The 15,301-nt window shown below is 47.1% G+C and overlaps 1 protein-coding gene across 1 annotated transcript in view; it reads right to left on the bottom strand.

Annotated features, from left to right (window-relative positions):
- The window catches only part of UBTD1 (ubiquitin domain containing 1), a 55,376-nt gene that overhangs the window by 38,846 nt on the left and 1,229 nt on the right, over window positions 1-15,301 (bottom strand). The gene's annotated exons all lie outside the window — the stretch shown is intronic.

The raw sequence follows: 15,301 nt of genomic DNA, 5'->3' as shown, positions 1-15,301 counted from the left end.
TATGCTTCTCCAGGAACGCAAAGTAGGCGCTCGACAAACTTGCTGAATGAAGGAAAACTGGCTCCAGATCCTGGCTTTCTGATTTCCACCAGGGGCACCTCAGTACTCTACAAATACTCCACATATAAAATGTGAAACTCAGCCCCAGGCAACTTAAATTAAATGCACTTTCCTTGCCTGAAGTGCATTGTAACCTCATTTTCATCTCTTCTTTGGGACAAACCATCACTGAAAGGAAAGGCAGGTGGGAGCAGGCCAGAGAAACAGCCTACGGCAGCGCAGGCCAGCAAGTCAGACTGGATCCACAAACTCTGTGCTATCCCCATCTGCCCCACTGGAAACAACTCTCCCCGACATTTCTGTCCCTCTACCATGCCCCCAGTCCACCCCTGATAACCATCAGAATCTCCAAGAGGTCACAAAGTTTGCACCCCTACTGATGGCTCATTGATGCCAGAGACCATCACAAGGTCGGACCCGTGGAAGAAACCCCAGAGGGTGGTCCTGCCTAGTGGTTTTCAAACTGTGGGCTCTGCAGGACCCCACGACTTCAATGGAACCTCTTGGGGCCCCAGTCTCCCTGGCGTCAACCAGCGTAGCACCTATTTGTTATATATACCAAGCTGAGCACCAAGAGGCAGAGCTGGGAGGGAACTCTGGCCCCCGGACTCTTCCCATTGCCCCTCTCTCAAGGCTGCTCCCTTAAAGGCTCTTGGGCTTGAGGAGGGCCAGCACTTGGTCCTGTGTGGTTGAGCACTGGCCAAGGAACACGGAGGGAGCACTAAAGACACAACCTGGTGCCCACTAGCTGGCGCGGAGTCTGAGGTCACCCTGGCTAGATGGGCGGAAGGGCAATACGAAGCAGCCCGAACAGTATGGAGCTGTCCTGATACTAGTCCTCTGCTATATATAGTTTCTCCCCTGAAATGACCTCACGCAGCAGCAAGGCTTTGTGGTGTGGCAAAACTGGCTACGCATCCCCAACTCCAGGGAAGAGAGCTCTGCTGAAGAAACTGGATGGTAAATAGGAAAAAGAGGAGTCTGTGGCCTGGGGGGTGGGGGGCGGGAGCAAGCCTTCCAGGAGAAATTCTTTCCCTTGACCCCCAGGAGCAAACAGGAGACTCCTGTGCAGTGGGTGATGAAACTAAGTCCCAAGTCTGGGGTGGGGGGAGCCCCTGCTTCATCGGAGGCTTCCATCCCGCCTGCTCACAGATGGCGGGCACCCGAAGCCCGTCATTCATCTGCACCCCACGTGCGGGGACCAGCAGAGGCCCCCTCTGATCTAAACTCCCCGTTCACTATTCGAGACCTTCCCTAACCTTGGGGTACACAGCCCTTTGATTCTGCTGCCTAAAATAAATACAAAAGCAAGCAAGGATGAACACCAAATGGGAATGGGGACTCTCACAGGGTGGTGGGAGTGTGCAGATTTTCTTCTGTGGGCTTTCTGGTGTTGTTCACACTTTTTACATAAACACAACTTCCACAATAAGGCAAATCACATTACTTGCTTCTCTCCAACATGCACTCCTTACTCAAATCACTAACCCTTCTATAACTTTCCTCACTTACCCTTAATTACTGCCCTATCCCATCTGAACTCTTTCTAAAATGTCTACACATTGCCTTTGTCTCTGCGTGTCTACACTGTATGTCTTGCTTAAAATGGTACCATATCTCAATTTGTCTTTGCTGCCTCCCGAGACTGACCAGAAGCTGTCATGGATGATGAGACATGTATGTATAATGTGGACACAGGTGTGAAGCAAGAGGGAAAGAAAAAGACATGAGAAACGGAATCAGATTTCCTGGGTGTGATACCAGCTCCACCTCTGACTGCACAGGACAGACCACAGACCAGTGGCTTGACCTCCCTGAACCAGTTTCTCCAGCCGAATTCCTTATTAGTGCCAATTCTCTTCTAAAAGGCAGGAAAGATTCTGAGCACGTCTACCAACCCCACAGCTTTTGAAAAAGAGATCATTTCATCTCTAAAACTGAGAGGCCCCGGACCCAGCCTATAGAAGAGGTCCCTATCCATCCGTACCTAAAATAGCACTGGACTATGGAGAACAGGGCCAGTAGGCTGAAATCTCTCCTTAGACACTTCCTATGGGCCAGGGACCCTGGCATAGACAAATGCCCGAGGGGTGGTGCAGTCAAAAGTGGCAGGCTGAGCACCTCTGCCTAAGGCTGCAATAAAAGTACTTGATGGTCAGCAATAAACCAGACATCCAGGCCCTGGATCTTCCATGGGACACATGTTACAGAGGACAGAGCTAGGCTCAGCTTCAAACAGGAGGGGTCAGCGGCAGATGAACGGGCCCAGTGTAGCTCTTTTGCCATTGACTCCAAAGACTGCCCATCCTGTTCCTCAGGGAGAGGGCCCAGATAACACTGCATGCACCATGTGAATGTTTAAAAAAAAATCATTTGGGGCCTTATAAAAAGCCATAGTAGCAGTAAGTTCCCAGCCAAGTAAGGCCTCCCTTCTCCTCTGCAGCCAGTCTTGGGCCAGGCCACACACAGGAATAACACACTGGCAAGATCCAGGTGAGCTTGGTTCCATGAACCTGATGTGACAGCAGAGAGGGAAGAAGGACAAAGAGCAAATAGAGACATCTGGGACATAAACCCCGCTCTGCAGAGCATCACCAGCTCCCCATGGACCCTTGGCACTGTGTGTTATGGACCTTCCCACTCGGGTGTGGCCAGAAAGAAACAAGTTTGGAAAAAAGGGAACCCAATCGCAGAAGCTCCAGTATTATTGAGTCCATCACACCGTGAGCTCCTTGAGGAAAGGAACCAACTCTTCCTGCTGTGCCTGGCACCTAACCCAGGGCCTGGGACAAGTACTGAATATTTGGAGGCAGTTTCCCATAGTGCTTAAGGTATAGGTCCCTGGGATACAACTACTAGGATTCAAATAACCGTTCCTCCACTTTCATGGGCAAGGGTCTTAAACCTCCCTGAGCCTCAGTTTCCTCCTCTGGAAAAGGGAGGTCATTACGCCCACCTTACAAGGCTGATGTGAAAATGGAAGATGCTGGTGTCAAAGACCTGGTAGGATACTGAATGCATGCATGGTAGGTTAATAAATGGTACTGATTTCAATAATGATAATGGTACTGAGTCAGTGATGTGAGGTCTTGAGAAATGAAAACGCCCGTGCCACGTGACAGTCTATTTTGGGGGAACACAGTACTTTCGCTAAGTAAATAAATCAGTGCCATGTGTGATATCCCATCTTACAGAGGACAGTGTGGTCTGTTTCGCAGACACTGCATGGGGCGGGAGAGAGGGGGCAGGGGGGACAAACACATGAAGGTTTGGCTGTCCCCTGAAGTACACTTTCTGGCACATTCAGGATGTGTAGTGTAAGAACTGGCAGAAGCAGACTATTTGCTACTCATGGGTGGCAATGACGTCAATAAACCAGCTATACCTGTTTAGGGCCCAGTGAGCCCTTGGCTGAAATTGACAATGAGCTAGGTACCTCATGGGAGGCACACTGAGCTGGGAATCTAAAACAGTGGCCTGGAATCCAAAATCTTCCATTGCTCACTGTGTGACCCTGCATACAACAGTTAATATCACTGAGCCTCTCCCCTAAAATGAGGACAACCTCCCAGTGAATTATCAGGGAGACTAGATGAGACGTATGTTAAATACCTATGGCAGTGCCTGCCACACAGTTGGTGCTTAATAAAGAATAGTATATAATAACTATAAAACAACTTTTTTTTTAATTGAGTTGCAGGGACCTGTTTATCAAGTGCAGAAAAGTGGCTCTGCTGTGGATGCTGATCACTTTCCAAGAAAGCTCACGAAGGAGGTGTCTGCAGTTGACAATGCATATTAGAGAAATGTGCTGGGCTCTAGGAAGGAAGCCCCAGTGGACCCAGAGATGTTCTGCCAAGGCAAAAATGAGCCACAGCACACTGAGGGCACTCCCCAGCCTTGACCTACCAAGCAAGAAATGTTTGTATCTGTTTTGAGACAGCCCAGAAAAGCAGCCATTGGGTGTTGCTAGAATCAGCCAGAGTATGTGGGGGGGGGGGGGGGGTGGCAGGGGTAGAGGCAAGAGATCTGTAACTAACAAGAGTTCTCAAGTTTTTGTGAAAGGTTCACATTTTTAAAAATGAAGCTAGATTAAAGGCTATCTCTATAATAATATCACTCTTGCACAACTTGCTTCCGATTTGCTTTCCTGAATAAATGAGTGGAATTACAAGAATGGTAGATAACCAGGGTATACAGAGGAAGCTAGGCCTTGTGTAGGAACCTCACTGGCCTTGCATCTCAACTTGGGGCGGGGGGGAAGAGGAAGGCTGGGGACAGCCAGCTTACAGTGCCAAGCATGGTGATAATAGTAACTGCCATTTACTGAGTATTTTCATATGTCCCAGGCACCATTCTAAGCATGTTATGTGCATTAACTCATTTAATCCTCATGACAACTCCACAGAGTAGGTACTGTTATCTTCATTTTACAGATGAGGAAAGTGAGGCCCAAAAATCCAAAATAACTTGCCCAAGGTTACATAGTTAATGAACTGGAAGAGTTGGAATTATAAAATCAAATGGATATTAAATGAACAAAATACTTGTCATATTGTCCATATAATTATCTGCTACCAAAAGAAAAATGGTATCTTATAAATGTCCTGTTCGGAAGATCCTAGATTTTGCAAATCAAAAGAAATTCATGGTCTGAGGGCACCTGGGTGGCTCAGTCAGTTAAATAGTCAACTCTTGGTTTTCGGCTCAGGTCACAGTCTCAGGGTTATGAGATGGCTCCCTGCTTAGCAGGGAGTCTGCTTGGGATTCTCGCCCTCTGCCCCTCCCCCCACTTGCGTGCATGCATCTGTGCGTGCATGCGCTCTCTCTCTCTAAAATAAAGAAATCTTTAAAAAAAGAGAGAGAGAAATTCATGGTCAGCCCTTGCTATACACTCTGACTCTAGGGGAAGGGCCAGAGAGTGGCTGGGAGCAGATTTCCGAGGTGGGGGCAGGGGAGGCTACATTCTGCTCTTCCCAACACTCTGGGCTGACCAAAAGTTAGTAGAATACAAGTCCCCAAAGTAACCACGAACTTGGTTTTGGTTATTGCCATTAACAACTCACTGCCATTTGCTAGGTGTGGGCACAGTGCTCATCACTTCACACACATCACCACTTGTGTGATGGAGCCCTTGACTACCCTAAATGACCCCACTCTTGTCCCCATTTTACAGATGTGGAAACTGAGACTTTGACCTGAGGCTTTCTCACCACAGGGAGAAAGTAGTGGAGCCATCGCCTCCCATGGCTCCTACCTCTCTACCACTTACTTGTCAATAATCTTGGGCAGCTTAGCAACCTCACTGAATCTCAGTGTCCTCACCCATAAAATGGGAAAAATGATCTCTGCCCTGCCTACCTAAGAGGATGGCTATGGGGGAACAAATCATATATAATACTTGTGAAAACACTTTAAAAAAAAAACTGCAAAATGCTGAACAAAGCAAGAAATCATTAGTCTTATTAATTACAAAGGGTGACACCTGATCCACCAAGCACTTTGCTAACAGGACTCCAGTGCCTCTTTTCCCTTGGGAATTTGGGACTAATTCAAAGTCTGCAGAGCCGGGGCATTCTTTTCTTCAAGTCTCTGGCATCTGGGAGTTAGAAAGTAGAAGTTCATTCTGGGGGGCACCTGGGTGGCTCAGTTGGTTAAGCGACTGCCTTTGGCTCAGGTCATGATCCCAGGGTCCTGGGTTCGAGCCCCGTATTGGGCTCCCTGCTCGGCCAGAAGCCTGCTTCTCGCCCCCCTCCCACTCCCCCCACTTGTGTTCCCTCTCACGCTGTCTCTCTCTCTCTCTCTGTCAATTAAATAAATAAATAAAATATTTTTTTAAAAAAGTTCATTCTGGGAGAAGGAGGAAACAATGGTATTTGCATTCTACTCGTATTTCTCTTTAGGAATGCAATCTTGGCTGAGATTCTACTGCTTCCAGCACACTCAACCCTCAAACAATGTTCAACAAAAATTTACTGAGCATCTACTAAGTGCCAAGCACTTGTTCCAGGACAATGCATTCACGTGGCTCCGGGGTGTATAGGCTGTAGTTTGGGGGCTGGGAAATTAAAGGAGGAGAGAACAGCAAAGAGAAGGGAGCAGAGTGGCTACAGTCCTTGGAGCTTTGCAGGCTTTATAGCAGACTTCAGGCTCCTTTTCATGAGGTGGGGGAAGGCAGCACAAGAGAATGAGCTCTGAGCACTAGAATTTGAATCAAACTACGTAACCTGAGCTCTAGCACTGCCTCTCCTCAGCCTCAGGACCCCCAGCAATCAATTTACTTTCCTGACCATCAGCTTTCCCATAGGTAAAATGGGTAGAAATGTTCCCATAGGTAAAATGAGTACAATCAAATGAGATGATTGCCTGAAGGGGCCTAGCAAGGTGCCTAAAGATGCTAAAATTCAAAACTCACTTTAAATACGAAAACCATGTGTTCTCGTCCTCCTGCCCAGCGAAGATAAACTATACAAGAGCCAAAAGCTCAGGCTCTGAGATCAGACCGCTTGGGTTCCAGTCCTGGCTTGGCTGTTTACAACCTGCATGGCGTCAGGCAGGAGATGTTACCTTTCTAGGGCTCAATTTCTTCATCTGTAAAAAGGTGATAATAGTGTCCACCCATAGGATGGTTGTAGGGATTAGCCAAGATACTGCACGTGATGCTCGTGGCACACGGTAAACACCAAGCAAAGGTGAGCTGCTGCCAAGTGTATCTCTTCCAGCCCTAAAAACAACAAAACTCTGAGTCCTCTAAGATCTAGGCTGCTTGGTGACTGGCTGGCTGCCTAGGTTGGACTCTGGTGCCAGCCTCCCTGAGAAGACAGGTACAAATGAGGAGCCAGCCCCATCCCCCCACCCCATACCCAGCAGAAGATGCTCCAGCCTGACAATGAGTGACAGGAGTTGAGGGGCTGGGGATGGTCAGAGGTACAGGTGCACACTGAGCTCGTTCCCTCTTCCCTGTGAGCTCAGTAAGCAGGGAGATCTTGTCCCCAACAGAGAGAAGCACATGGCTTTGTGTAGCAAATTCACCATGTTACCATGTCACCGTCACTCCCTACCTAAACTCAACCCTACATGCTCCCATCTGAACCACTGTCCTACATCTCTCACATGCAAAAGGGGGCTAAAAAAAAAATTGGTGCTCACCCCAAGTAAGACAGTGCTAACATTTTCTGGGAGCCAGATGAATTGTAACAACACAGACCTGCTTCGCTTAATTGGAAGCCCCATCCATCCATCCCTCCATCCAACCCAGCCATCGACCACCTAATTAGAAACCCAGAAGCAAGCCAAATTCTGACTGACCAGACAAGATGTCACAGAATTCACCCACACAAGCTCCTGTGCTTCCCTCCCTGGAGGGCCCCTCAGGCTTCACTATGAGCTCATATACTTTTGCTCTAGGTGCGATTCTAAAAATCCCAGCCTTCTGTTTCCCCAGGAAATGGGAGGGGCTGCTATCTGAGCCCCGTAGATGGAATGTCAAGAAGTGACCACTACGATCAGGTATCACTTCACACCCAATAGGATGGCTATTATCAAAAACAAGCAGAGGCGCCTGGGTGGCTCAGTCTGTTAAGCGTCTGCCTTCAGCTCAGGTCATGACCTCGGGGTCCTGGGATTGGGCCTCTCGTTGGGCTCCCTGCTTAGTGGGGAGTCTGCTTCTCCCTCTCCCTCTGCCCCTTCCCTTGCTTGTGTTCTTGTTCTTTCTCTCACTCAAATAAATAAATAAAATCTTTTTAAAAAAACAAACAGGGGCGCCTGGGTGGCTCAGTTGGTTAAGCGACTGCCTTCGGCTCAGGTCATGATCCTGGAGTCCTGGGATTGAGTCCCACATCGGGCTCCCTGCTCAGCAGGGAGTCTGCTTCTCCCTCTGACCCTCCCCCCTCTCGTGCTCTCTATCTCTCATTCTCTCTCTCTCAAATAAATAAATAAAATCTTTAAAAAAAAAAACCCAGAAAATAACAAGCATTATTGGTGAGGATGTGAAGAAACTGGAACCCTTGTCCATTGCTGGGGGCGAATGTACAATGGTACAGCCGCTGAGGAAAACAGTAGGGCAATTCCTCAAAAAATTACATCTAGAGTGAACATATGATCCAGCAATTCCGCTTCTGGATATATACACAAAAGAACTGAAAGCAGGCACTCAAACCAATTTGTACACCCATGTTCACAGGAGCATTATTCACAGTAGCCAAAAGGTGGAAGCAGCCCAAGTGTCCACTGACAGATGAATGAACAAAATGTGGTATAGACATACAATGGAAAGTTATTCAGCCTTAAAAAGGGAATTCTGACACATGCTACATCATGGAAGAACCTTGAAGCTATTACGCTAAGTGAAATAAGCCTAACACAAACGTTCAAATATTGCTTCATTCCACTTACATGAGGTGCCTCAGAGTGGTCAGATTCATAGAGACAGGAAGCAAAATGGCGGCTGCCAGGGGCTGGGGGAGGGAAGAATGAGGAGTCTGTGTTTAATGGGGACAGAGTTTCCACTGGGGAGGATGAAAAAGTTGTAGGGATGGATGGTGGTGATGGCTGCACGGCAGTGTGATTGTACTTACTGTACAGAACTATATACCTGAGCATATATTATGTATATCTAAGCACATTTTCTTTAAGTGGGGAAAGGAAAAAAGGAAGTGACTGCTACCAGGGAGAAGACAGATCATAGGTGGAACGTGAACCCCGAAAAGAACAGCAGCCGGACACCATTTAGTTTGGGGCCCACTGCCCTGCAGTCTCAGAAACCCAGAGGCCTCACACTGTCATAAGCACAGTTACTGATCAGACAGACGCCGTTCTCATTCAGAGCCCAGAACAGGAATCAAGAGCCTCCCCACCCTGATGCTGCTTGGGACCCTGAGGCAGGCCACTGTGGAATGGGCTCTCCCTCAGCAATTTCCTTGTTTGCCACCAGTTCACCCCACTTCTTTCAGAAATAAAGGCTTTTGACAGAAAGAAGCTTGTGTGGGCCCCACCTCCACCAAGCAGGTGCTTTGTACATACAGGTCTGAACTCAATACCCCTGAGTCGCAAAGAGGAAGTTATTCATGCTCAGTATATTTTGCTTAGAAGCATATCATCCGTTTCAGAAAGATTCCCAACCAAAAATAGTTTTTAAACACTTCTTTTATAGTTTTGCTCTTTAAAAAAAAGAGTAAGCTTCAATGATCTGGTGAGGAAAATCACTGGCTATGGTTTTTGTGTGTAAAAATCCTGTGGCTAGGGTAATAGAAACTTCATGAGTTCACAAAATCTCCTTTTATCCAGGATCTCACTTGATTCTTAAAACCTCTCTGGGAGGTGGGCAGGGTAGCAGTCATCCCACTGTACGAACCGGGAAACTGAGGCTCAGATAGATCAAAGTCACACACACAATTAAGAAAAAGCGGAGAACCAAGGCCTTATTTCCCATCAATGCCAGATGAGGATCTGGGTTGGGACCTCACATGTGAGCGACCACGCAGTCATGAAAGTAATTTTAAAAACAGTGTTAGTTTAGGGGCGCCTGGGTGGCTCAGTCGTTAAGCATCTGCCTTCAGCTCAGGTCATGATCCCGGGGTCCTGGGATCGAGCCCCACATCGGGCTCCCCGCTCAGCAGGAAGCCTGCTTCTCCCTCTCCCACTCCCCCTGCTTGTGTTCCCTCTCTTGCTGTGTCTCTCTCTGTCAAATAAATAAATAAAATCTTTAAAAAAATAAAAAATAAGTAAAAACAGTGTTAGTTTATTTTATCCCCATAACATCTTTCTGAAGTAAACTGGAAATATTATCTTTTTTAAAACAGAGGATCAACCGAGCACAAAACAAATGACTTGCCCAAGATCACCACTCAAGAAGGGGCAGAGAGACTAGACCTCTTCCCTTTTGAATACACTTGACCTTGAGCACTTCCCTATAATGTCTTGACCCCAACGCACTCAAAACTTAAAGGAGCCCGTGCAGGTTTTATATAGGTTGCACCACATTTCTGTGAACTTGGCAGGGAGTAGATATACCTTTATTCTCTTTTTAATAGCTGGAAAAGAAAAAGAGGTTAAAGAAAACTTTAAGTTCCTTTCAGCTCTAAAATGCTATGATTCTAAAAATTCCTCAGCAAGTTGCTCAGTAGAGAGAGGCCTGAAATCCACAGCATCCACCTTCCTGCTTCCCAGTCTGTTAGACCACCCCACCTCCATGACTACAAATACCATGTGTATCTGGGAGAGGGGTCCCCTCTCAGATGCATTAAATGACATAAAATGTCAAGAAAGTGCCACTGCCCGGTTAGGACCCTAATAGGGGACTTGACTTTGCTCTGTTGCTATAGCCCGGGGTCTCCTAGTAAGAGGCTCCCAAACTGGAGGGAATTCTATCCCAGGTATTTGAGACCTGACCCAGGCCTGGGGTGAGAGAGACCGCCAGTCTCAGGAACAGTAAAGCACTGTGAAGTTGCAGCTTAAGGCCCTTACTTAGATGCGTGCCCTAACACTCACTGCACATGAGAGAGCAATCGGGTCTGCTCATTCCTGCTTTCCTATAGACCTTCCCGACTCTGTTAGACACAGTAGCTTCATCCAACAAAGACTTATTAAGCACCTACTGTATGCAAGGCAGTGCTCTATGTATCAGGGAGCAAACAAAAATCTCTGACCGCACACGCAGTAGGGGAGGCCGCCAATGCCAGAGAATGGTAACTGCCATGGAGAAAAACAAAACGGGGAAGGGGGTAGATAATGCTGACAGCAAGGAGTATAGGGAAGGGGACCCAGTTTTCTTTCTTTTTTTTTTTTTAAGATTTTTATTTATTTATTTATTTGAGAGAGAGAGAGCACATGAGAGGGGGGATGGTCAGAGGGAGAAGCAGACTCCCCACTGAGCAGGGAGCCCGATGCGGGACTCGAGGATCATGACCTGAGCCGAAGGCAGTCGCCCAACCAACTGAGCCACCCAGGTGCCCGGGAGCCAGTTTTCAAAGGATGGCCTGGGAGGGCTTGACTGAGGAGGAATGTTTGAGGGAATGTGGAGGAGGAGGGGGAGGAAGGGACCCATTAAGGCATCAGGGGGTGGAACAGGGGATGAAGAGCATCAGACAGCTTAAAGGTAAGCTGGTGAAATCATATCGTGTCTTATAGGCCAACAAAAGGACTCTGGATGAGAGGGGGAACAAAGGAGTAACAAAATCTGACTTCCAGTTTGCAGCAACACTCTGGCTGCCATGATGAAAACAGTCCATCAGGAGACAAGGGAGGAAGCAGGAAGGTCAGGTACGAGGTCCATGGCAGCTGAGACCAGGGCTAAAGCGGTGAAGATGATGGACTCAGTTCTGGATATATTTAGGGCAAAGCCAATAGGATCTATTGATTAAATGGATGTGGGATTGAGAGAAAGGGGAGTTGTCAGGGATGACTAGAGTTTTGGGGGCCTGGGCAAATGGAAGAACGAAATCACCATTAACAGACGGGAAGACTTTGGGAGGAGCAGGGGTGGGGGGGTGCGGGTTCCTTTTGTTCTGGACATGCTAAACTGAGAAGCCCTTTAGACGTCAAATGTGGTGAGTACCAGCAGAACATACAAGGCTAGAGCTGAAGAGGATGGGCCGAAATTATAAATGTGGGAGTCACCAGCTGTATAGCAAAACATAATTGCATGTATTATCATACAGGATTTTCATGTATGATCACACGTAATTTGCATGAATATATGTTTATTATCTGCCCCCACCCCTAAACTGTAAGCTCCATGTGGCCAAGGACCATGTCTGTTCACAGCCAGCAAGGTACCTGGCATTCAGTAAATATTTACTGGGCAAATGGAGAAGTTGCCCAATTACTCCCTCAAGAATAGCCACAGCAGCCCATACCATGAGAAGCAGACTCTCTTGCAACCACAGTGCCAAGCCCAACCAGCTCAAAACAGGGCCCTGGGTCTGTCCACACCGGGCTTGAGATTCCAGAACGTAAGTGGATACGCCTGGTACATCACAGAGTCAGATATTTCGGTTTCAGCCCTGCCACATTCTCAATGGGTGGAGCTAGGCCAAAGCCTTGCCTGTTCTACCACCTCGCTTTCTCCCTGGGGTGGCTGGGGGAGGGGCTGCCTTATCCACAGCAGGGGTGGAGATACTGATCTACTCAGGGTATATGTACCAGGTGGTGGGAGCCCCCCACATGATAAATCCCCAAGTATTCTCTGAAACACATAAGGACCACCTGGCACCTGAAGGGGAAACACAATCCTTCTGGGGATGCATTACGAGTAACAGTTAAAAAATAAAAAAGAATGATAATCACAAACCTTCTAGCTAAAGCAAGATGGCCTGACCAATGGGTGTCATGTCTCTGCTTTACCTGCCAAGTGACTAGGAGGACAGAACTAAGGCCAAAGGGTGACATAACAAGGCATAAGATTTCAACTCAATAACTTTGCAGTTTTGAACAGTTGTCTTTATGAAGATGAGATGATGAAACAGCTCTGGTGATCTTGTACAACCTGGTCCCTTTCTGAGATACTGAAAGTGAGACCTGAGAGAGGTTTTACGACTTGCCCAGGGTCACCCAGCTATAGGCCAGGGACTAGAACTCAGGTTCTAGCTCTCTATTGATGGTTTCTTCCCATTACACCAGTGGCAAAGGAAAGGTAAGAGTTACCAAGGTAGCTAGGGAGTTTTAGGCATTAGTGTTACAACATCAAACTATGTCTTTGTCAAAGGGTAAGCTGCAGATGTTACAGGAATGCCAGGTGCACGCTGTGAAGTTAAGAAGGATTCCTTCCCTCATACCAAACTTGTCATCCTACAGAGTTCCCCTTGGCTTTGGATTTTATGAATAAAGCTATTCATGGGGGGCCTACAGAATTGAAAAAATGATACACTAGCAGGTAAAAAAATGCAGATATATACTTCAGTAAAATGTTTACATGAAAAATTCAGATGCTAGGATATAGTCGGGTTAACATTCTAAAATCAACAAATATTGAGTGTTTCCTCTGTACAAGTCATGGTGGTTAAGTGCTGAGTGTGTGTGTGTGTACATGAGCATGTGTGTATGTGTATGGCTATATGAGCGAGTTTGAGAGACACACAGGGATAAGACAGAACCCAGGTCTTCACGGTTTGCAGGGTAGTTGCTGATACAAGACTATAAACATCAAAGAAATGACTAATAATACGGGGTGTGTAATTGTTAAGTAAGTGGCATAATGTGTCTACAGGAGTTCTCAGAAGGGGGGAGTTGGAATTGTCAGGCAAGGTGCTTCTAGAAAGATACGGGATTTGAGGCGAACCTTGAAAGGAAGAAAGGCTATTGAAAAGAATGGGGAAATGGCAATGAGCAAACACTGGTGGCCTTAATTCAAGGAAGAGAAAGAAATCACGCCTTAAAAAAGGACTACACCAAACTGAACAGCCTTGAAAGTTAAAGTTCTGGGACGCCTGGGTGGCTCAGTCGGTTAAGCAGCTGCCTTCGGCTCACGTCATGATCCCAGGGTCCTGGGATTGAGCCCCAGCTCCTTGCTCAGCAGGGAGCCTGCTTCTCCCTCTGCCTGCAGCTCCCCCTGCTTATGCTCTCGCTCACTCTCTCTCGCCTATGCTCTCTCTCTCTCTAGCAAATAAATAAATAAAATCTAAAAAACAAAAAGTTAAAATTCTTACAGAAGTGGAGAGGTGCCAAAAGATTTCTAAACAGGGGAACGTGGCTGGCTCAGTCAGTAGAGCATGCAACTATTGATCTTGCAGTTATGAGTTCGAGCCCCACGCTGGGTATAGAATTTACTTTAAAAAGTACTTTCTGTAAAAAAAAAAAAAAAAAGAGTTCCTAAACATAGAATTATCAGGTTCAAAACAGGTTAATTTAACAAACATCTTCTGGAGGCAGGGCACAGTGTGCAGGCGTCGGATGAATGACCGAAGATGAACTTGCATTTGGTGGGGAACTAACTTCAGCCTGGGAGGTGGGTTGGACTTGAGATGACTAGGGAGTGAAGCAGAGTGGAAGGGGCAGGTTTGTACAACTTCCCAAGGAAGAACCAGGTCCCAGTGGCTGACTGGCTGGGAGGCAGAGAAAGTCAGCAGAGAGACATCTCCAAAGTATGAAGTCAGGCAGCTGCAAGAATGGAAGAGTTAAGGGAAGCTGGCTGACAGGAGAGATGAAGAGCTTGGTTTTAGAAGTGTTGAATCTAAGGATAACTACATCAGTGTGTCCAGTGGGCGTTTACTGATACGAGTCTGGAGTCTGACAGGTAATAGTTGAAGATACAGTATACGGGTCTTCCCAGGGGACAGAGTTGTGGGACTGAGTATAATTTCTCTGGGAGGGAGTATGAGAGAAAAAAAAAAAGGTCAAACTGAACATGGGTGTGTCCACACCTAGGAGGTGATGTGATAGTGAGCAGCAGTGATCAGAGGAGAAAAAAACAGGATAATCTAACTTGGAGAAGGGAAGGGGGGGATAGTTTCAAGTATGAGAGGGTTGTCACCAGTGAAAAATGCTACAAAATCAATCATGTGGACTGAGCACATAAATAATAAATATTCGTTGAATAAATGAATGAATGAAAGAAAGAAAGCCCTTGGCTTTGAGAATCAACTTTCCTCACTCAGAATGGCCAGGGTTGCCAAAAGTTTTTCAATGTTAAATTTACCTCGTCCCTCCACCCCCAGAAAAACATGTTTCTTCTTCCACAAGTCATCCTGTCCACCACACAGACATCCTTCTCTGCTTCCCCCACGTTTCCCCTCATCTTCCTTCCCAGTTTCCACAACCCAAGCAACACACCTTCGGTGTCAAAGGACACAGGAAATTCCAACTAGTTTCCACTTCATTAACAACTATGCCTGTGGCTCCTCATACATAAAGGGATCGGTAGCGATTGGGTGGAAGAGGATGCTGCGCTCTAGCCCCCAGCTGCACTACTAACTAGCTGTGTGGCTTTGGGCAAGTTGTTCAACCTCTCTGGATCTGGGCTTCTACACAGACAGGAGGAGTTAGGTCTATCTAGACTCCAGACAAGTTTTGAAGGTCCCTTTCAACTCTAAAGTATACGATTTTTATCATTGTCAGAAGGTCCTTGCAACACCCTCAGAGAAGGAAGTGAGTACAAGACCCGGGGAAATGAACGCCAGACCTCTTCCCAGGGCGAAGCGCCAGTGTAGGAGTGTACCAAGAAAGTAAGAAGGCGCTGCCCGGCCCTCGCGGATCACCAGGGAACAGATCCTATCCCCAAGGCTGGGAAGGATCCCAACAAACCCGA

Source organism: Zalophus californianus, chromosome 15 (genome assembly GCF_009762305.2).
Source record: "Zalophus californianus isolate mZalCal1 chromosome 15, mZalCal1.pri.v2, whole genome shotgun sequence".
Lineage (NCBI taxonomy): Eukaryota > Metazoa > Chordata > Mammalia > Carnivora > Otariidae > Zalophus > Zalophus californianus.
This window is presented reverse-complemented; position numbering and strand designations above follow the sequence as displayed.